Raw genomic sequence first — 24,448 nt, 5'->3', positions numbered from 1 at the left:
TTTTTCCTTGAGTCTTGTGCCAATGTCTTAATCTCAATGGGATGCTCTTTTACCTGCACGCTCCATCAGGCATCTGGGAGCGGTCAGGAAGCTCTAGTGTCAATGGATTTGAGCAGTCCTCTTAATCCTCTTACACTGTGGGCATTGCGTCTTTAACAGCCATGCTTGAAAGCTGTTCTCAAAACTAAGTTTTTTTGTTTCGTTCTGTTTTGTTTTTCAGGCAAGATGTATTTACAAAGTATTTCAGTTTTGAAGAGGCATTTTCTGACAGAAACTTGTTTCTGTGGTACATCCTCAACAAGCTATTGCACATGGGATGTTTTTAAACTGCCACCTGCAGCATTCTAAGTCACAAGTAGACACATAGATTTGCGAGACAGGTAATATCTTCCATCCCATAATCTCTGTACTAACAGCTGACAAAACAATACCCCCAATCCCAGACAAAGCTAGCGTCACTCTGGTTAAAATGTTGTCCAGCTATCATCCAGTTCAATTTAGCATTCACAATTTATGAGAGAGGTATAAGGTGACTTGGTTACTGCATTTATGTCCTTGTACATGGGGAAGATAACAGTGGGGCGATTTCTGCCTTTATGCTAGTAAAAGCATAAGAACTAGTACCTGGAAACTGAGGTTGAACAAATTGAATTCAGATTCCTTGCTATGATGGTAATTAGACAAGGAAGTAATTTTCCATATGTAGCCTTGGTATTGCTTGGAAATTTAGAAATTATTTTTCTTTTGGCAGGTCAAATGTTTTACTATAGCTTCACTATAGTCAGTAGCAGAGCATGTCACATCCCAGTTGGTATTGTTGTAGTTTCATCAAAAAACAGAAATAATGAGGATTAATGATGCTTTTTCCATTCATTTCAGTACTTGGGAAGATAAAATCTAGGAGTGGAAATGAAGGCATCTCCTCTACCATGGACTTTATTTCTTCCAGTATTGAGCCCCAACATTGGCGCTGCTGCTGCTTACTACAAGCATTGGAGGTGAGGAAAAGCTTGTTTCTGATATGAGATCCAGGGCCGTTTTTAAGGTAGCTGCTAGTTAAATACAGTCAACTGAATTGTCCAAGAAAATCTGGTGAAATCATTAGAAACTCTACTGGCTAATGCTGAGTATCACTTGAAATGTGACCGGAAAACGGTGAGGAACAAAAGTAAAGGGCCAGATTTGAAGGCTCTGGCACTTTCAATTGACTCTCCTTTCAAAAAATTCCACAAATGGCAAAATGTTCTGCTCTAACTGTAAGCCCAAAAGTTTTGTAGTTTTGCAAACACAAAAGTGTTGAAGCTTAGTTTCATGAATTCCTTGAAACAAATACAAAATCCTTTGAGGAAACTTAATATAGGAAGAGATTAGGTATTCTATTTTAAATAATGAATAGGACAAGTATTGAATGAGATGAGGACATTAATTTCTGTGCAGGGATGCTCTTAATAGAATTACTGAGTAAATTCCACGTGGAATGCACACAGCTCGCCTCACTAGTTGAAATCTCTAAAGGCTAGGGAAGGCTATTATATTAGAAGGGAGGGGGGTATATCCTGTGTAGCATTAAAACTTTTGCTAAAAGGAATATAAATAGCATGTTGCTTGTATCAGCTAAATTGTTTTGTAGTTTCATGAGGAATCAAAACCAAAGCATTATTTTATTAATCCCGCATACTGGCTTACTGATAGACTTTTCAATACTAAACAGCATATTATGGAGTCAGAACTTGACAGGCTTAATTGTATACTTAAGAGTCAGTCTAGCTCACAGTTTATTCCTTCTGGGATGGTGGCAATTTGGAGTTAAAGATCTCAATGGATTCACTGTACTGTTGTAATTAGTTTGTAATTATCTCAGTAATGTTTATGCAGGGTCATTTCTGTAGTTTTCTAATTGAGAGAGAACCCTGTAATATGGAAAGAAAGTGGCCATCTTCAGAAAGAGTATCATTGTGCCTTGTCTCTTGCTCCAGGGACGGTCCAAGATCTTTCAAAACAAATAATGTCATTTCATGAAACAAGACCCACCAGGCATCAAAACCAACAGCTTCCCAGCCTGTTGTTTTCTCACAGCTGCTAATAGCAGCAATCAAAAGATTCCCTGCTTTATTCCAAGCAGGGAATTAGTCATTGGACAAAACAAATTTCAGCAGTTTGGTATACCTTGCCAAAATTTTGCTTTTAAGCTGTGGAGAAATTAGTGATACAGAAACAAGAGATTCAGGGATAGTTGGGTTGGTATGACAGAAATGGTGGACATTCACCTTCCTTTTAAGAAGCAAGCCTGATTGACACTGTCAAGTAACTTGTAAAGTCAGTGGAAGGTTTGTAAATACATCACTGCTTCCCATTGCAATTAAAGCAGAAACATGCTTGTTTCTTCTGTGCTGTGCCTTTATACTTGCTGCTAACACATCCTAATTATGGTGAAGAAAGCATAATTGGATGTGAAAGGAGTAAATTTGAGTGCAAGAGAAGAGGCAACAAGAGATTTAGTGTTTTGCACAAAGTATTTGAAAATGCTAGTTAGGATGTTAAAGTTTCCAGTCATCAGCTTGCACCTAGTTCTTCTGTCAAGTTCACTAGGAATTACCAACACAGCACATGTAAAAATCTCACCTGACAGTCCCTGCTTGTTCAAATGTCAAAGACACAAGGCTCAGAAGCTCCTGATGGTTTGACGTACCTAATGCATACCCAGTAGGTAGAGATCAGAGACCACAGTGGGAGCATGAATAAGACTGAGTAAAAATAGAATGAAAAGGTCCAGAACTGGCCCTTGTAGCTGATGGTAGAACATCTTCCTTTTTGAAATGCTGAAGTTTCTATAGCTGCTTTAAAAATAACTAATTTTATTTACTGTTGTTGCTTTCTTTTGCTGTAAAAGGCAGCAAGCTATTCAGTGGTATATTCAGCAAAGCAATCTCAAGCTTTGCTTTAAGAATACAGTGTGAATGTGTTTTGGTTTCATGTTGACCACATTGGTCTGATAAGAAAGGGAAGTGGTGCCAGTGATATGACCCCATCAAGAAGCCAGATCTGTTTCTGCCTGCCTATATACAGTACCCAAAAAGCAGCTATTCTTAAGGGAGCTGCAGCTCGGAATCAGATGTAGAGAGGAATTCTGACCAGATATTTGGTGTTATTAACGAAATTAATTACAGGTGCCAGTCATATCAGCTGAGGACACTGAATTGGATAACATATTGTTCAAGTATTGCTCCCTTCCTCTCCTTGTTTCTGTTTGCCTGTATGCATACGTTATTATGTGTGTGTTTGTTATGGATAACCTGCTTCTGACTTGTCTTTATTGGTCTTAATAGTTACTAAGTTAATTGGTCGTCTCATTTTCTGAAGGCTTAAATTTGCTCACCTTGTGTTACTCTTCCTGCAGTAAGACTGGTCATTTTATCTTTTAGGTTACTGGTTGTTAAGAGTCCTGTGGTGCAGCAACAGTGAAGATCAGAATCCCATCATGGTAAGTACTATACAGAAGTAAAAATGAGAATGTACATCCCAAGACAGTGACAATGATGTGTTACAAGTGTATGAAATAATTTAGTATAAATATGTTATTTCAAGGGTTTTGGTAGCCATCAGGATAGTCAGAGGTACGTACAGTTAGTTTGTAAGTTTTGCTGCAGTGTTTCAAAAGCATTTGGAAGAAGAAAGGATGGTAGTTCTATAAAATCCAGCACAGAGTTATTCCCACTTGTAAGGACAAGAACATAAAAAAGCTGGTTGCTTGGTATTACCAGCAGGAGGAAGACAACTGGAGTTCTTGCTCTCCAGTTCCAGCATGGATCTTTTATGAGAGGACCTTTGCAAATAGTAAGTGATAGAGTTCACAGTTTCTGTTATTGTCCATTAGCCCCACCCCATGTCCTTAAAGCCTATGAACAAAAATAATTAGGGGCTTTTTAGTTTATCAATTTTATCAATCATTAACGTCACCAGTGAAAATGGAAGCCATTACTTAAAATTCAGACCTTCACTATATAAAGGGTTAATGGCCAGAAATCAGACAGGGATATCTGCACTGTACTTAGCTAACCACAGAAGCCACTGGAGATGTAATGCAGTGCTGAGGTGCTCATGTTCCAAATGTGTATTTAAGGATTGTGTAGAGCACAATAGGTCATCAAGTCCCTTCTTTGGAGGGCTGAGTGAATTACCTGGCTAATGTGAGGGGAGTTCATTGAGTATTCAGTTTAGAACTGTTCCCAAGCCCATCATTCCTAGTCATCTAGACAAACCTTGATGCACAACAAAGATACTTAGGGGAAAAAAAAAAGAAGAAAGAAAGAAAGAAAAAAAATATCCCCACAATCAGTTGTTCAAGTTATGTGGTTTTCATATTGTACTACTAACTATGAAATGACAGACCTTTATGTAATTTGCATCTTTATAATAACTTCCGTGGTCATTGTAATAGCAGTAGACTTCTACACTGGTGCTTTGGACTAATGGATTTGTTTGCGAACAAACAGCATGAGGTGAGAATCAATGGGTATTTAGCTGCCATTTGGGGACAGAGATTATAATTAAAGCTGTTCTATAGGCCAAATAATGGGTATCATGCTTTATGGAACAATAAAGGCACAAAAATAACCAGTGAAGTATATACTAAGACCAGGAATAGCTCTGGCCTTTAGGAATCTGTGATCTCCTTATGGCTTCCTACTCACATAATTCCAGCTGGCACACTGTACATCCCAAGGGAAGCTGAGTGAGTGAACCCAAAACACTAGAGTAAAAATTCTTGGAAGCATTTCATACCTGCTTCTGCTGGGAGGACTGCGAGACACAAAGCTTATGTGCTTCTCCACTCTTCTGTCAGTCCTGTCCTGGGCCTTGTGGGCTGAGCCTGGCTATGAACAAAGATACATTTAAGATTAGTTAAAGAATGGCTTGCAGATGCAAATTACAGCAGTTGGTGATTTTTGTAAGCACCAAGATGAGAGGCTACATGGTCATTTGGTTAGAATGGAGTCTGGGAATTGGGAGAGCTGTACTCTATTTCTGTATCTCCCATTGAATTGTTCTGTGACTCTTAGTGATGCATCAAGGCAGAAATCCAGCTATAGTCAAAATCAGTCAGACTTTTTTTAGATATTAACTGAAATAACATAGGCCCTTAAATATCTGAATTTTGTGCTTGTCCACAAACAAGGGATAGTGATACAAGATGTGGACTCTGATGTTTATGACATGCTTTGAAATTCTCAGATGGAGACAAGAAAAGTCAAAAGCACTGTTAATAGTTAATCTTTGAAAAGCAAGTAGAATTCACCAAGCCCAGTGGGCCTGATATGCAAGTTTAAGTCAAGAAAACAGTAAATAGAGAAGTTGTGTTTGAGTGGACTCGTATGAAGATTTGGTGTGACTGTGATGTGAGCGCTTTTCTTGGCCCAGGAGCAATGATGTAAGATCCTGCTAGATGAGCGATTTCTCAGGATTCTTTCTACAGTCCAGTGATGACTTTAACAATTTTCTCCTTTTTCAGATACTAGCACTCATATCCTTCTTTGTCTATAGTTCCCATCCGATTTAAAATGTTCTCTGTTGGCCCCTAAAACCTGGTGTGGTGGAATTCTAGAAATGAATTCTTGAAATGTCTGATGATGGTCTTCATATCCTTTGGTGTAGAGATGGCTGAATCACATCAGTGGTTTTCAACCTGTACAAAACAATGCAGGGTTTGGAATGAGTTGAAAGGGATGAGTAAAAGGTCATTAATAAAAGCAATTCTTTAGTTAAATTTGCTCTTTGGTGATCTATATCTTCCCTAGAAAATGCTCATAGATCTGCAACTAGAAAATGTAAGAAATATTTTGTATTCTTTTGAATATATTTTGAATCCTTTTTAAACCTTCATTTCAGTAATTGTGTGATTCAGAGGCCATAATGGAAGATGCACAGTTAAGACTTTAATAACTTTACATTTTTGTAGTTATTATTGAAAAATAAAACAACCTTTTGGCATTCTGAGAGGAAATGGCTCATCAGAAACAAGAAGCTGCGAGACTGTTTCTAAAATACCATTTGGAACATCTCAGCAATAATCTATGATTATTTCTAAGCCTCCCATGCTCACGTTGAGTAAGTGAAGCTCAAGTCTTATTGCATGGGGAAATTATGGAAATGCCAAGGACTATCTGTTAAACAGGTGGTGCCATTGATCATTAACTGAACTTTATAGACACAGCATCTTTTTGTCATTTGAATAACAAATGATCTCTAAGCTTATACCAAAGTAAATCTTATTGACCTTTTACAACTACTTATGCTTTTATTTAAAAGCAGTAACTCCATCTTCATTAAAATCACTTTCAATTCTGTATGGAGCAAGGTACTGAGCAAAGTAATTCCATAAACACATACTTGCATAGGAAGAAAGAAGGCACATAGCAATTTTCTTTACTTGAATGTACATAGCACTGACCAGTCTGTAATGGGGAATTGAGGAACATCGCTAAACAGTTTAGAACTGTGATCAGTTGCTGTGATCAGATTGCTTCTGATGCCCTCTGTTTGTCAGATGGTTTGGGTCCTCTGGAATTTCAGCAGCGACAAACATGAATGGGCTCACATAGAAAACTTGCCTGTTGCAGAGCACAACAATACCTGGCAGAATTTACTGCTTTTACAAACAATGACTTGACAGCCCAGCTTCCAGGTGCTCATCTGAAAGCCTTAGGAAGAGTGTGCGAACAGAAACCTGGCATTTCCCTGCTTGCTGCCTCTACCATGTGAGAGTAATTCCCTACCTTTGCAGTTTCTGTGATGGTTGCAGACCTAGTGTTCAGCTTGCCCGTACTCCAACAAGCTGAAAGGGACCAAACTGAGACCGTTTTACCCCCTGAGGACTTGCTTTTATCATCTTCCTCTTGAACTGTGAAGGAGAGATGGAGAGATAATCACCAGACAGGTCAGCCTTGATCTTGGTTTCAGTGTGCATCACAGTAATTACACAACTACTTTTGCAGCTCTCAGCATTGTTGCTTTTAAAAACAACAGTCATGGGAATACAACCATCTCACCTATGTGGCCTGGTTGTTTAAAATAGTCCTACTACTTAGAGGAAACATACTTGCTGTTATTAAGAACACAGAAGTAAACAATCTAGCTCTGCTCATGGACAAAATAGTTAGGCCAGGCTTCTGAGAGAATACATTTTGCTTGACAATATTTGACGTTTGTTACTGTGTTTTTGTCAGGGAATGAATTGCAATGCAAAAATTAATAAATAAATAAATAAATTCAGAAGTGAACATAAGATCCTCTCGTATGGGGATGTATCCTCACCACCGTGTCAGAGTTCTGTTCAACTGGGGTAAAGCTTCTGGGGGAAAAAAGTGTAATCAGTTTGGGAGTCTACCACAGTATAGTGAAGGGTACTGTAGAAGGGCAGTCTCAAAGCAAAAGTTTTCAGATGCTCAAAAAGGTACCAGAAATGTTTCTGATTAGAAGGCAAGAAGAGAAGGCCGATTAACTGCAGGCCAATTATCTGGTCATAAGCAGCAGGTTATATTGGCCTCTATCTGAGCTGTGTGAATACAGTTGTCTCAGGTGTGATGCCATGTAGAAACACCCAGGATTTTTTGAACTTTTGAATTTATTGCAAGGTTTATTTTTTAACGTGATTGCCATATGTTCACGTTTTCCATATCTTGGCAAACTCTGATATGATTTACTTAGCCTCCATTCTTTACTTGGAGAACTAACAGGCTTCCTTTATGAACACAGGAGAAAATAAGTAATTTTAACTAAGAAAGGCTCTTGATATGCAGCTTGAAAACTCATTACTTTACAAATTAGCCAAGACTTTGACAGTGTTTCCTCTTTTGCAAACACAATGGGAGAAAATGCACTGTAACACTGATACCTTTCTTTTTCCAGAAGGCAAATGTAGAAAAGCTATGGTATTGTTCTAAAGAGCTTTTTCTTTCTCCTTTAGCCTCCACTGGAGTCTGTCACATCCTTCTTTAATAAAGTCCATTATTAGTACAGTTTCTGAGGTTCACAGGGAAAATGAGATCAATAAGAATTTCTTCTAAACCTGATTGAAAGTAGCAGATTATTGAACTACCTCTGTTTTTAAATGAGCATTTAAATCTCTGGTATAACACCGTTGGCAAATTCAGCAATCAATTCCACAGCTGTATAAGAAAACCAGTCAGATAAATGCAGAGCTTCATAAACTCACACAGTTCAACATCATGTTACTAAGCAGACTGGAGTCACACATCTAAGAATGCTGTACTGCCTCAAATCCTGGAGGACCATCCATTCACACTGATATTCTAACAGTACATTCAGACTATTCATTTAAATCTGCTTGGTTTATTTTCTCTGTGAAATTCTTTAAATATAAGCTGCATGTCCAGCCTCAATCAGATAAGGTAAGGATATAAAGTACTTCTATTACTTTACTCCGCTTAGCAGAAGGGCTAAAACAATTTGTTCCTTCCTTTCTGCATTGGACATCAAAATTTTTCACATGAGAAGATCATAGGCACTATTGATTACAATGAAGACATGTTTCTATAGACTTCATTGATGATCTGCACGTAAACTCTAAACAATAGTTCTGAAGTTCTCCATAGTCACAGGCTGACCAACATCAGGTATTCCTTTTGGTGCAACTTTGGACTTGATTGTGAATGGCAGCAAACTGCAGCTACCTCCTTGATTTATTTTGTTTCTTCAGATTTGTTTTCAGATAGCATTTTAATCTCATGAAGTCCTGCATCTCTATTTCTTTTCTGAAGGGGGCTGATAACACAGGACAGTGCTCTATTTTTTGGCAATCAAGAGCACACAAATAAGATTTTCCACTGTCCATCACATCACTCATACCTGATAGTAGGATACCAAAACACTATGAAAAGCAGACATAAAGGATTTAGCCTGTATCTAAGAAAAGAATTAGGCAAAGTGTACTACTTCAGAATTTGTCTGTGACATTTTTTGGAAATACATAATGCTCCTAGTAAGCAGTAACACCAAAGTTGTGCAAACCAATACAATGAAGAAAACTGCTTTTTCTGCTTTCTTCCCAAATATTAGCCTGTACTAAACAAACCTGAAATTGCGTTTTGTTTCTTCCCACTGTATGTAAATGATGATCCATTAGTGTATATTAACAGCTTGTTAGGATTTTAAAGGGCTTTAGAAGTTACTTCAAGATCATTAAATTAGAAATTAAAAGGATAAATGAACACTGTGTACTTTACTAAGAAAGCAGTTGTGTTCTTCTCCTTACAAGACCTTTTCAGCTGCACTGCATATACAACACAGTACCTAAGCAAGGCAAGCAGGATAAATCTGGAGCTGGTAGCCAGGTCTAACTAAAAAAACAGAGCATAAGGCAATAACGTGGTGACAAGGCAGGCCTAATGTCAAGTCTGGAAGACAGTTCATAAGTCATATTAATAGACCAGACATCTGTACAGCCTCTTACTATTCTTGCAAGGAAGTGTTCTGATTTAGAACTGAGTGTGGAAGCAAGAGACATGTTTAAGTATCAAAAATAAAGTCATTTCTAACTATATATTTGTAGTCATTAGCTAACATTTATGGCAGCAAGTACATGAGTCAGTGAGAGAGACCTCTTTCATGTTTGTCCTCACAAACTATCACAGTGGATGGAAGAGCTAGTGCAGGACTTGTCTGACAGCATTACCATGTTAAAGCAAGCAAACAAAAAGCTCGACCATCACTACTTTATTTTCTTAGTGAGAATAGCATGATCTAAGTTATGTACCTATGCTTCATAGGTGTCTTTTGCTACCAGAAGCCTACCTGCTACTAAAACATGGCTCGACAGATCTACAGCAATGGCTGCATGGTTTTAGGTGCCCAACAGGAGAAAGCTCAGGTCTGTTATGGTACCAGTGCCCTCACTTGCTTATCTCTGTTTCGAATCTTAGGAACATCAACTTTATTTTTTCCTCTTCCCTTTTTGTTTTTTAATACCTTGTGCCCTTCTTCAAAAAAAAATGCATTTTTGATGCATTTGGTCTTCTACTATGCAAGCAGAGGAAAGTTACTACAATTTCTTTGAACTACTGTTCTTGTCTTCTAGGAACAGGTGACTGCAGTACTAAAGAAACAGAAGCAGCTGAGGTCGCTTCTCTGGTGATGCATGACAGTGTGTGGGGGTAGCAATAGTCAGTGCTTTCACCATTGCGGAGAGGAATACTGGGAAAATGCCGTAACAAACATCAAGATTATTGTACCTCTAAACTGAGTGAACAAACTTTCTCTTCTCCCTGAGAAGGTGTTTATTAGATATTTAGGAAAAAGAAGTTAAATATATCATTAGAAATCAATGGCTGTCTTGAGCTGTGTATGCCAAATGTTCTTTCAAGCTTATTATCGCACAGTCACAAGACAGGATGTTTGGGATTTCATGCTCAGCTTTGTCCTGATGGAAATTCCAGATTTCCCCAGAACACTGGTTTCAGTGGACTTTTGGTTAATGTGTCTAAATAGGGTTATGTGCAGATATTACATGTGGAAGCCATAGAGTTGATCATAAAAGGTATTTCTTAATGTAACTCAAGGCTAGCATCTTATTTTAGTATAATCAGAATGTATCTACAAGAACACGTATGATTGGCTAAAGATATAGCTGACTGGAATTTCTCATATTTATGGCAGAAATGGGTTTCCTCTCACTTTAACTATTTTAAACTATGCCGTTATTAGCTTTATTCATAATTTCATTCAGAACTGCCTCTTGCATGTCATTTAATTTTAATAAAGCACAAGATCTTATGAAGAAAACACTTGTTTTTCATAGCTTAGAGTAATTATGCCCTGACCTTTTCTGGCTGTTTGTTTTTGAAGAGTCTTTATTCATTTCAAAAATGAAAGCAAAAAACAGAGGAAAGTTGCTTTCACCTTAGTTCACACACAAGCTATTTTCCAAGCAATCATTCCCAGACGCATAATGACTGTTCTCACAGCACACTGTGAGAATTGGAATCATTTATTTGGAGAAGAAGAGCTTGTGGCCCAAGGACAAGAAGTGCTATATACAAACAAATTTTATTCTTTATTATAAACACTCCTGAATATTCATGACTTTAAAATAAATGTAAGAATAAAAACAGTCCACATACAATTTGAGCTGAATGCTGGTGAAGAAATCAAGTAGTAGAAGTCTCCCTAATGCAATGGACTAAAATGGGCTGGATTTGATTATTCTGAGCTCAGCAAATCATCAAACACAGTGATGCTATTGCTTTCATGGCATTGAACCCATGGCATTGAGTATATGCTTGAGATCTGGAAGTATTAAAACCACTTGTCTGATATGTCTCTAAAAACGTGTAGAGGATATAATTTATTTCCTCAAGATTAGTCACTGAGTGTCAGAACAGATTTTTTTGGGGAAAAAAAAAAAGGAATGGAAGGTTCAGCAACCAATCCTAGGAACAGCTGTGACCTATGGATGGGGTCACGGTTTGGTTATTAAAAGATCTTATGCTGTCATTCTGGCTTTGCCTTTTTCCCCTTCTCCATTTGTGAATTATAACAGTTGCTTCAGAGATGGAAGGATTAGGGTAAGTGGTCACTACAAACCATCTATGTTCTTTTTAGTGCAGACAGAATATATAGGGTTTTAACTTAGATTAGCAGCTCAAGTTATATTCATGGATGAGATAGGACTGGAGTTCTATGACCTACTCAAAATACTGTACACTAGTTAGTGTGGGTGAAACCCAAAGAGGGTTTCTCTCTGTACTTCAACCTTCGGTCAGGGGAAATCAGCATAGCTGTGTGAAAGTGTCTACCTTACTCCTGTGCTCACGGTTTCAAGGAATAGGGAACAACAGCAGCATAGAAGGTGTGTTTCTTCACATGCTTGTTAGGAATGGAAAACACCGCTCTTAACACTTCTGTCCCATTCTGATGGATAGCACACTATGAGTGTCTTAATATTCTCTCCTGTCAGGAGTTAATTACTTTTATATAACATTTATTTGAGGACTTAATTTGCTCTTACCGTAGGATGGGAGCAACATTTCTGGATGTTCTTCCCAGAGAGACTTTGGTTATAACCTTCCCAGTATGTTGGCATGATTATACTTTTCTGTTTCTATTTACAAATGGAAGGGGCTTTTACAGGTTTCTGCAGCTAATCTGTGCAGCTACTGGGAAATGTCAATACATAAATACATGATTGTATTTTCTGGCTTGATTCTTCTCCATGGTCCTTGTAGATGCTGCTAACCAAGCAAAGTGACAAGAGTTGAACTTATCTTGATTCAGTGGCAATCCTCCTGGTTCTCAGGAGTGTGAGAGTTCAGGTTTGACTTGATTTTTATTCCAGAAATGTTGACATAAGCCCTTTAGCCTGTCTGGCAACAGGGACAGAGCAGAAATAACAAACAGTTTCTACTTTTAAGGAGACTCACTCATCCAGCTAAGGAAAAACAATCAATGACCATTTAGCTGTTTCTGACTGAACAAGATGTCTTTAAATTAAGTCTCTCTGCTTCTCATATGAGAAAATATATGGCTTGAAAATAAGAACACTTCAACTTCCTAATTTAACTACTAAACAGACAGCAGAATAAAGGAGCTTTATTGGATTGTTTGGCCAGGTGACAGGCCTTGTACGTACTACTACCAGGGTTCTTAGGGAAGGAAGCCTTTTTCCTTAGTGTATCTGTCACAGTGAACAAGCTAACCTGAGGGCAGCCTAAGGACCGATGAGAAAGCTAAAATACTTGGTTGTTAGCCTTGTAATTAAATCGTAATTGATGGTATTTTCAGATTACTGTTTTGGTTCAAGAAATTCATTAGGCTAAGAACTCATTGCTGGTACAAGGGACAGCATGCAGTCACACAGAGGGAGTGTGGGCCCAGTTTTGGGCAGCCTAGTTTTGGATGAGAATCAGCTGGGCCGCTGTTAAGCGTAAGCAAATCTAGTTGCAAGTAGTCACTGAATAAGACGGTCTTGTCATTCTTCTTATCATAACGTATTCTCACGCGCATAAGTTGTAGGGACTGTTCAACTGCAGTGGATTCAATTTAGTGTATTGATCAGATGGATCAAGACAGGGTCAGGGCTCCTTGGCATGAGGCTAGACATTCTTAGGACAGAGACTGAAATACTTATTTTGCATTCATCCTGGTGTATTAAGACCTGATTCTCAGTGCAAATAATTCTAGGACTGCAACAAATTATGCTCTTGCTCTTTGCTTATTTTATTAAAGGCAGGGATTATTGTTATCTGCTCATTTAGAAAATAAAGATCACAAACACTTATTTAATTACAGTTTCCAGAGAGAATTCCAGGGCTTTTAGGTCTGCTTTGTGACATTGTTCTTCATGGGATGATTCCAGGTAGAATTGGAACACAACTCAATTATATTTGAGTATGGAGAGGCAGTGAAGTGTGTAGTAAATATTATTGTTTCATTAGCAGTACTGCATTTAATTTAGATAGGTGTTTCTGTACAAATGGGATAATGTGGCACTTTCATGATAGCATTACCTCACATAATTGTGGTTGGTATCCCAGCCAAGACACTAACAGTGTGGGTCCCACCCCGCAAAGCGTTCAGTCCCTGGGGTAAGGAGGGAAAGAGTAAATAAAGCAGCATATCGGGAGAGTGGCTCAGACACCCCTTAGATGTTTGCTCTCAGAAGGAAATATCTTTTCCGATTCTCTTTTTGGCATGGGTCACAGCACCTGCAGGTAGTTCATAATCCAGACTTCTTACTCTCTCTTCTTCCTCATTACAGACAATGTGATGACCAAACAAGGCAGTGACTGTTGAACCAGAACTCCCATTGGAAGGAGACATTGTTCAAACTGCAATGCCTTTGCTTCTTCCATTCTTAGATTGTTCTGTGAGTTGCATCTTCAGACATGATAAACTCCCTCTTAAAGCTGTTTTTTGAGACATCTGAAAACATTGTACCAATTACTAGTGTCGCTGGTTAGCAGTGATTTTTTTTAGCAGTCATTGATTTCTTTTATCAGAAGAAATTTTAAATTCTTTTCATGCACTCTTCCTTTTTTGCTTTGACAACAACAACCCATTTGCAATTGTAGGATGGTGAAAACAAAGAATTTCTGATAGCAGATTTTTGCATACAGTTTGTATCTAGCAGAAACTAGACAAAATAAGCAGCCTATATCCTTAACTAGTAATGAGAATTTGCTTGCCAGAACTCTCTGCTGTGTCCCAGCTATTTCTATGTTGACAAATCCAAAGAACTATTCACATTGCTTTCAGGGATGCTCCTGGGATCGTAGAACCTTGCACAACATGAGAAGCAATCTTTATGATGGTTTTTGAATGAACAGTTTGACGTTGAGCCTTCCCTGGCCTTGACATGGCTCCCTGGAAGTCAGCAGACAGCCAAGGAAGGACAACTGCATTAACCATGTGTGGCTTGGAAACGACAACTGAGACTGACTGATGGCATTGCCATGTGCCACACTTATTTATGTGTAGTAACTGTGTTACCGTGCATGGTGCTGTATCAACATGTAAAACTGTCACTCAGAAATTGTTATCTGTAACACTATATATAGGCTTCATTTCTCTCCTAGAGGGGGCTCTGATTTTTGTTTCTGTCTAATTTATGTCCTAGTTTACCTGTTTGTTCATCTCTCAGTCATGGCTCTTGGATTCTTTACTCTTGAAAGGAAAATGTCATCTTTATAGTAGCTTTCTTATGTGAAATTCAGTAATAAGCAATAAGAGTCCTTTCCAGTTTCTTGTGTGATGGGCCAAATGCCTGTTGCTTTTAGGTTTTAATTACAACTTTCCATACCGTTAACATGTACTGCAGTTCGTAATTGTTGAGCAGAGGATGACATGCACAGGAATTCACCCGTGTGTAGGGAGATTACAAAACAATTTGTAGGGGTGCCACTGGCAATCTTGGCACAAAATCACTGGCATGCAGTTTGCCATACAAGTACTGTCTTAGACCAGTGGTCCATCATGACCAATTTCTTGCCTCCAGCATTGCACAAGATGTACTGCTATACTTTACTTACTCTGTTCAAAATACATTAACACCTTATAAGAGAGAAATGAAGACAGCCAGAATGGAAATACATGAGAACAAGTGTTTCCTTTGCAGTCATGAATTCTCTACTCATCGGACTTCTTAAAATCTCCTTCCTGTCCCAGTGCCTATCTTCCTACCTATTGGCTTCTCTTGAACATCAGCAGACTGTTGTCCCAAAGACTGAGAATATTTCAAAGGTGAATATGCTTCGAATATCCTGTTAATGGGCTTCTTTCTTCCAATTTTATCCTATAAGTTAAGGTAGTTGTAGTGAAATAATATAGAGAGATAAGTGACTTCTTAATGAGGATGGAACATGTAAGTTGGGCTTTAAACATCAGCATCTTACTCTAAAAATGCTTCTATACTTACATAGTAAAATGGGAAATAATGGAACTGTACGCTACCCATTTATATTTTGTGTCTTATTTTCTCAAGGGCTTAATCCAGTCTTTGTTTGATTGGGTATCTCTTTATACCTCCTGTTTCTGACTTGAAATAAACCATACATACTGGTATTAGGAATTAAAAGCCTTTTGACTTTTAAGATAAAAATCTTTTGGACCTACAGCCCATTTGAACCACAAAAGGTGAGCTGCCAAATTGCTCTCATAAATATCAACAAGTTAAGTCTGCTATGGAAATAAGAACTAGAGCGATTAAGAATTGATTTGCAAAGCAAGGATTGCAGACTTGTTTGTTTTCCCACACCTGCGCTCCACTTCAGAAGTACAATGAAACAAGGCACAATGCACCTTTCCCCTAATTGGATAATGTACTCAAGGGAATATGACCAACAGAGGCTTTTAAGATCACACCACCATTTGCCCAATTATCATACCTAATGACAACACATTGTTCCTGCAAAATGCGTCTTTATTCCCTGGTAGGTTACATTTCCTTTCAGCCTTTTACCTATTGATCCAGCAGTATCTCATGTAGAACAAATTTCTTTGTTGGCAAGTCTTGATTACAAGCTCAGAAAAATCTTTTATGTCCTCTTCTCAATATCTGACTAAGTATGTAGGAGAAGGTCAGTTTAGCATCCTTGGAAACAGACTCCAGAGCTGAGATATTAGACCCGCTTAAAGAGCTAATAGAAAAAACAATTAAGTGAAGAAGAGGTATTTTATTTAAAGACAACTCATATCCTCCAGCGCAAATAAAAAATACAGTTTTTAGAATTACTTTTGGCTTTTATCCATATTTGTATTTCCTCATTTCTTGTTACATACTTGGATGTAGAACACAAAGCCTGATGGGCTAAGGTTCTCAGGATTTTGTCATTAAATAGGCAATATTATACACAAATCAGTCTTTAAGACTTGCAACCTTGACATTATTTTTGTCCCTCCTACCAGCATTTCTCCTAAAGTGCTCCCTGTACAGTGGGCTGCTTCTTGTAAGTACATTCAGTTTTGTTCTCACAAAGGTTCTTACCAGTAAATTGCACTAGGGGAACATACATAGGCTTTGTATGTCTATTACGAAGCCTAAAAGCACTGAGTCTCTGAGAAACACAAGTGAAAACACTGTGCTCACCTGCTTGAATCCATTTTGTCTTCTACACAGACTTCATTTTCTGCATGCAACCTCAGGAAGGTGGCAAACCTGGCAAGTTTTACTTCGGCTGAAAAATGTAAACATGTTTTTTTCTCTCTGCACATGAAAACTGAGAGCTTAGCACTCATTGTCACATAGAGGGAAACTTATTATGCCACCAAGTCATTCCTCCCAAGCTGCCAGTTTGAGTATTGATCCCTTGTTTCTGAGTAAGCAAGCCCTGTGGTTGGTCATCATTATTCTAGGACATCTCATTCTAGTGACCAGATCAATAATGTCTTTCATGGCCTCCTGCTGTCTGTTCGTGTCATGCCTCAGCACCTCTGCATCAACTGTTGTTCATCAAGAGCCCAGTGAAATGATTCGCAGTGGTGGTGAGAATGCTGTCAGCCACTTCACACTCATTTAGGTCTCAGCTGGGGCACAACAAGAAGCTTTGAATGTACATCATTTGTAACGAGTGTCAATATTAATTTCACGCTGTCCCACACATTGAGGCACGAAGATTTCCACACAAAGACACCCTAGGCCAGGTGTAATGCCAACAGGCTGCTTGTCGTGAAGCTGCCTTTGAGCAGAAGCAGGGATAAATGTAAGTGTTCCCCTTTGCTGTCCAGAGGTAGTCAGGGAGCAGAAAGGCCAGCTACTCGCTAGGGGATGAAGATGACACCAGGATATGCATGTGGTGATAAGGCCAGCAGGGCAGACAATTTTAAAGCTGCAGTTGTAAAATAGAGTGGAGCTCTGTCACTGGCTTACCCACAGTTAGACGTGTGTTAATTTCAAACCCTAAGTTATTCCTGAATCTTCTTGAATCAATGAGGCTAGATCCACGTTTGTTAGTCACAAAGTTTGATAATTCCAAAGTTTTTGAACAAGGATACAGGTTTTGTTTGGAACTTCTTCGGTTTCTCAGGAGTGTGGTTTCTTGTTCTTATTTTTGTACTGCTGTGGTGATACAAATCCCATCTCTTGTCCAGACGTGGTTATGGAGAAATCAACTATCATCTAGTATAACTGTCCACATGAAAGTTTATGGTAGTTAACTGCTGATCCCTCCCACCAGCTTTAATGGTTTTAGCACACTTTACATATTTGGAGTCAAAGGAATATTTGGATCTGCCCTAGAAATGTAAATTTCTAAGTTTATAACAGTAGTACAGAAAAAAAGCTTTACAGAAATTATTTTAAATACAAAAATGCACTTTGCCCCATACCTTCTCAGTTATCACCACATGAAAGAAAAATTGTGGTTTTAGATCATAGCTTGGAGCCTGAAAGAGGCCATGCAAAGACTGTGCTCTGAGAGAAAGGATGTCTGGCAGAAATCCAATCTGACAGCACTTTGTCTGATCATATGTATATACCAATGTACCCTGGATTTTTTGTCTGCATCGTTTTGATGCATGCACATGGGATTTCTGGCTTCATTCAAGAAGAGGCCCTGTAGTTTTCTGGTGTCCATCCCTTCACCTCATGGTATCAAACACAACTATACCAGCTACTCCTGTCATTCTTTGGGGAGGAATAGAATTTAATTTAAGAGGTTGGAAATACCACTGGGACTTAATCTGCCAAGGAAATACACAGCACAGTGACCCATTCAAATTATGCCCAGCTATTGTTCTAAAAATGTTTCCCCTGCATGCAGACACAAAGACTGGATTAAGCCCTACTGAAAATGAGCCACACAATGTGAGTGGGTGATGTACACTTCACAGCCTCACTCGCCTGTCTCATTCACCTCGGTGTCCTCTGCACGGCACAGCCCTGCAGGGCCTGGACCTCCTTCAGCTCCATAAGCTTGGCAGTTGCATTTGGGCAGCTTTGGCTGGGCCTATACCCCAGCACTTATGCGGTGCCTGCATGACAGACTTCTGTGCAGCTCCAGAGGCTTCCTGGGGTCCAAGAGGCTGATCTCCAGCTGGCCTCCTAGCACAGACAGACACCTCTGGAGCACTAACAATGTACCTCATTTTATTTAGGTCTAAGGTAGTTGTTTATGTAAATTTATGCTATCCACAAGAAGTTCTCTGTCTATATTACAAAAGGGTAGTGTTCCTATGCTAGTAAAGTACTTCTAAGGAAAACATGGGGGGGGAAAAAATGAAACAAGTGGTTTATCTCCCATGATGAGATCATGACAGAAATTGCTATAGCAGTGAAACTCATACCTTAATTCTCATCCTTCACACACTTCAGCACAAGTATTTTAACAGTGTGGATTAATTATTAAACAGGTCAATACAGTTTGATAAGGGAGACTCCCAATCTTTATTAATTAGGCTGGTATCCTACTCTGTTTTTGGATCTTGGATAAGTGTCTCAGATGTGATGAATAAATTAATCACCATGAATTGGTGATTAATTAATCTAGTAGCAAGCACTTACATTTTAAGGTATACTTTAGAAAAATTGCAAGTGGATCTGTATTAGATGACTTACCAGTGTTGGGGAATTTTTCTTGTTCCCCTAGAGGCAAATCAAACACATGTTATGCTTAAATATAAAAAGATTTAATAAGCAACGCGTTGGACAGATCTGCCATAAGCAGATCTATGAGGAGTCTGCAAAGACACAGCATTAGCTGGTTCCTTTTATGCATTAGTACCAGCACTGACCATGTGAGCATTGGCATTGCTTTAACCGCTTTTTGATTCATCCCAGTTCTGTTCACTAAATTCTGTTTACCAAAAGCGGCCCCTGAGCACACACGTTCCATGATTGTTACAAGACAATCAATCCTGTGGCTTTTCTTACCTCATCAGAAAGGAACCGTTGCTCTCTTGCATGGAGTTATTTTGTCCCTGATGTTTCTGCTTCCATCTAGTTTAGGCCTTCTTGTCCTACCTTAGCTGGTTCTTCTGTCACGAGGTATCATGCTGAGTTACAATTTGAATTTCCCCTTTACCTGTGGGTGAAAAATTGGACTTAACCGAACACATTGTTCCCATCCTCTGTTCTTATGGTGTAAGTGTGCTGCAGGCTCAGTTCCACACTAGTAAAATATTTGGGGTATGTCAAAGGTGATTTTAGGTTAATGCCCTGGGTTTGAACTACATAATATTACATAGCCTTTGTGTAGCAGTCTGAATAGCCTGTTAAGTGCTCTAAATCTTGGTGCAGCCCTGGAAACTGAATGAGGTTGCAAATGGTCAGATAGCTTTTATAAAGAGGATTCTGAGCACTTCTTTATTTAGCCTAGAAATTGAACCATCGGCCCTTTTTCATGTTGCTGGGACAATGACTAGTGCTTCTCTAAAGCCTTTATATGAGGATCTTGTCTTCACAAAAGCAATTTTTTTTTATTGCTACTTGGAAACATAGGATACTGAGGTACAGAAAGGTACAGTTACCTCATTCCTGTCTGCAGAATTTAATTCTAATTCTGGGTTCAAATATGCAAAATTCAGATGTTTCTGTCCAGATCTGAACTTCATAACCTCAATTCATCACAAAATCCAGCATCAGTTGCTTACTTCAGACCGTCTTTGAGTTCGCTGATACTGTACACTTCAGAGAACATTGTGTGCATACGCTGCTCTCAAGCCAACCTCATTCCCTTGGTCTCTCTTACATACACACTTGAAATGGAAGATAGAAAAAAAAGGACTTCCTGCATTCATTCTTTTTTTTGTTTGTTTGTTTGTTTTTCACCAGCGTGATTTGTGCTTCTAGTGAGATTGTGAATATTCAGCTCACGTAGTACAGCCAAAGCAGAGCCTATACCCACCAGTCTCTTGCAGACAAAGAGAATATGCTCTATAGAAGTTTGTACTTCACAGTCTGTTCCTGAAACAGCTCGTGTGGCCTGAATAACTCAAAGACCATTTCCGCATTTCAGCTGTATCCTGGTGGTAGCTGCATTTTAGTGGATAGAAAAAAGTCCTTAGGTATTTTAGCTGGAGTTTACAGAGAACTTTGTGTGGAAAAAGTGATGCAGAAATGTATTAATGAATTAATAATAGTCAGTTTTCTTTATGGGTTTCTAACTGACCTGAATCTTTCCATGGTTCCTGAATCCACTTTAGCACTAAATTGGTTTGAATAAGACCCCATTTTTGCTAACCCAAACCTGTCCTTGTCTGTACTTCAATGCTGCAAGTTCAGCTTCATATATAGCCTTTATGATAACAGTACATGAAGTGTGAGGCAGGAAAAAACATTGTTTAGACAGCAAGAGCTACTAACAAGACATTGCAAACGGGCAGTGAAGTTCCTGTGGTCCCAGACCAGGACAAACATAATCAGTCTGAATGATGCAGTGCTATTCAAGATGTTCCAAAGAGTTCAGACTAATGAGTCATATGTTGACATTTGATTGTCACTGGTTATGATGTAGCTGAATACTGCATCAGAGGAGCAGAATGAACTTTAGGGACAGAAACATGAACAGTGCCTACCCACTTGTTCAGGGTACAATTTTGTAGTAAGCAATAAAGGGTTAATATGAAGTCTTAGCCTAGAAACTAGATATGAAATACAGGTTTCAGGCCCAGTTTGAGTGTTTGCTGTTCCTGGAAGTTGTCAGTATGCGCAGTTCTGTTCTGACCCTCTTTTTATTTTGTCCTCATAGAACCCACTATGTACAATAATCTCTCTGCAGCAGACTAGTCATGCCAGAAAGAGTTACGAAGTTGTATGTCTCTTCCCTGAGGTTTGTAGTTTAGACATATCCTAAGCAGTTATATCCCAGTCTTTTGATTCTTCTTTGTTTTTCAAAGAAATGCAATTTTATTTTGTCAATGGTTGAAAAATGGTTCCACATTACCAGGCAGAAGACGGAAGCTCTAGGCTAAAGGAAAATTTAAGAGGCATACCTCATTTCTGACACGAGTGCTGTGAATTGTATATTTGTTGGCTTTGCTCTTGATGAATGTCAAGGGCATAGATTAATACCCGTGAAGGAGCATTAAGGATCTGGGGTTTGTGTTCCTTTACACCAGGGTGTGACTCTTGTGGCTCATAGCACAATTTTAATGAGACCTCATTCTGATTCATCATGATCATCATTCATGATTCTTAAGGAATCAGAGATTAAATTGTACCAGAAGTACATACAGCTCATCTACATCAACCACCATCGGTCTTCTTGGCATTACAATGATTACATGAGGTTGGCTGGTCTATATAAAGCCTGCTTATAGCAGGAGGACTTCGTCACTTAAAAATGTAACTGGATTTGTGCTTGCTAGAAGAGGATTTCCAGCACACCCAACTTGTAAACTTCACTGTTAATAACCATGATTTTGAGCTTCTCATGGACACTAAAACGTTACATTGCTTCTCTGGACACTAAAATGACTACAGAGAAATGAGACATTTTGCTTTTTTTAGCTTTTCCTTGTTCACTGGGGATTTGTTTGTGTGGAAGATTTTCCAGCATGTGTGTGTTTGGAGCAGACTCCACACAGGCACCCAGCTTGCAGAAAAGCACCTAGATATGAGGAGTCTACCTGTTTTCCCAGCAGCACCTCCCTGATGGACAGAACAGAGAGAATCCAAAGGGAAGCTTTGTCCACAGTGTTCTTGTGAATCACCTTTGCCCGGCTACCTTAGCTTGGACAGTCCAGTTATCTTGTAAGTATTTGAAAAGTTGGTCCACGTCCCCCTCCTTCTCTCCTGTGTGAGCTCACACAGATGCTGCTTGCACAGCACAGTCCAGCACAGCACCGTACCTCACTGCACCACGCTTCACCACATGGCACTGCAGGGCATGGCACCTTGCCACACTGTGCCTCACTGCACTGCAGGACAGGGCACCATACTGCACTGCATTGCATGGTACCACACGCCATGGCGCTACACTGCAGCAGGGACTGGCACAGAGCACCTTTGGGCCGCTGGGCCTGGGTAGTACTGCCCCTTGGCGCAACCACCTAACAGACCTCCCAGACAGAGGACAGACCACCACTGTTACAGCAATGCAGGCAGGCTTGCCCTGTTCAAATTGGGCTTAAAACCTGCTCAAAGGTCTGCACTTCTCCTTACTGCATTCAGCAATCTGGCAAAGCAGGTGACAACCACAGCCACAGCCTGCCCTGTTGTCAGGCTAACTGCAGGGTGCAGCACGTACCAGTACGCACATCTGCACCCCTGGATTGATTCCTGGGTGCATTCTGGACTTGGGAGGATGGGAGTTTTGGGTGCACATCCATTTGCTGTGTGGCCATTACCAGCTCATTTTGAACCGCTGGGTTTGAAATACTGAATTACCTTAGGTTTGGTTTATAGGTATTTGTGGAGTGCACATAGAATTTGTTCTGCCAAGCACCGGTGGTCTTGCAGGTCAGGCCGGCGCCACAGCTTTTGTACGCAGCTCCAAGGCTTGGCTTTGCCATGTGCACCATGACGCCTGAGGACCCCGCGCTCACCTGGAGCACAGGTGCTGGGAGCTCCCCTGCCAGCGGCTGCTGCACAAGGTGCCACAAGCCAGCCGGCCAGCGGCTGCAGCATGAAACCCCCCATGGTTGGGGCAGGGGGGCGAGGGGAGCTGCTGGGCTGCCCTCGGCACCTGAGGCCCGACTGTGAGGGGAGGGAATGGCCGGCGGGCACTGCCCAGGGCTGCTGGAGGGGCTCCTGTGCCAGCCCAACTACAGCGGGCTGCCAGGAGCAGCAGGTGGCACTGCTGGCTTAAAAACGAGAAGAATGCACCCGATCAGTTTGTTATGCTCACACGCCTCTTGCAGCAGCTATGCCTCACCAAGGGGAAACAAAAATGTCCAGAGTTTTATCCTGGTTCTCTGAACACTGCTGGGAATCACCAGCAATCTCTTCAAGAAATAAGAGCAAATGTACAGGCATACACTGTGAGGTGTAGTTCAGATCAGCAGCAGGTTGTTTTCTCCTGCTCTTTGTGAGGCTGTGCTCTGCTGCTTGAGCCATGAGGAACAAGAGTGAAGGAGACCTTGAGAGAATGCTTTCTGCAACTGAAGGTAGCTGCTGCCTTTGAGATCTATGGAAGCAAGCCAGGAAGCAGAGTTTATTGGAAGTCTGTTTGCTTACAACACAGTGGAGGAATCTCACTGCGGTACAGTAAGTGCTGCACATTTTGCAGCACACATTTTGATTTCGTGCTGGTGTTGTAACTGGGTGCACCTCATTCTCACTGTTGCCTGCAGATGCCTTGTGAGCAGTCATGCATTTTTGATGCAATGCTCAGCCCAGCCTGAAACACAGAAGTGTTACGATACCTGGAGCTTGGTTTGAACTCATTGTTGAAATACAAACCGCTGTCTCACTAGTACAGTAATGTGGCATGGCTCTATGCGCATCAGTGCAAGAACAATTTCTGATCTGGGATTTTGTAAGCTGTTCATACATGTACCTAGGACTAAGCAAGTCCCTGATGAGAAACCACTCCTGAGGAATTTCAAAGCAAATCTCTATTACCATTCTTGGACTTCTGGGATTTAGCCTGAAAAGATTTCCCTTAAAGCACTTTACTGCCTGCTGATTCTTGGCTGTAAAATCCTTCTAGCATTTTGTAATTTGACAGTTTTAATAAAATTTACTCCATTGTTTTATAAGGGAATTTTCTCTCATTCCAATAGCTGGCTTCTGAGAAAAACAGGGTTTAAATTCTACCCCTCTCAAATTTATTCCAGTGGTGACTATTTTATCAGTGCACATTCTATCTTGTATTCCATCTTTGTTATGCTGCAGCTCACAAAATTTTCATTCTGTTGCAAAGCAACATGATTTCACTGGGATTTTGTTTAACTGATGACTTGCAGTCTTTCTCTAATTACCCTAACTAGGACTTTGTTTATCATGTGGGTATCACACGCTTCCTAGATGTTACTCATTGCTAAACACAAGAGGGGAAAT

At 39.9% G+C, this 24,448-nt stretch overlaps 1 protein-coding gene across 3 annotated transcripts in view; it reads left to right on the top strand.

Annotated features, from left to right (window-relative positions):
• Positions 1-24,448, top strand: part of TMCC1 (transmembrane and coiled-coil domain family 1) — a 131,195-nt gene that overhangs the window by 15,413 nt on the left and 91,334 nt on the right. For 2 of the 3 annotated variants that reach the window (XM_032194017.1, XM_032194016.1), the window contains exons 2-3: positions 880-998; positions 3,423-3,481. The gene's annotated coding sequence lies outside the window, so the exon portion shown is untranslated. Of the gene's footprint in view, positions 1-220; positions 381-879; positions 999-3,422; positions 3,482-24,448 lie in introns of all 3 variants that reach the window. The other variant, XM_032194019.1, reaches the window with a different exon arrangement.

This window comes from Aythya fuligula, chromosome 10, assembly GCF_009819795.1.
Source record: "Aythya fuligula isolate bAytFul2 chromosome 10, bAytFul2.pri, whole genome shotgun sequence".
In the NCBI taxonomy this organism is placed as follows: domain Eukaryota; kingdom Metazoa; phylum Chordata; class Aves; order Anseriformes; family Anatidae; genus Aythya; species Aythya fuligula.
Note: the sequence above shows the minus strand (reverse complement) of the source record. Positions and strands in the feature narration are given on the sequence as shown.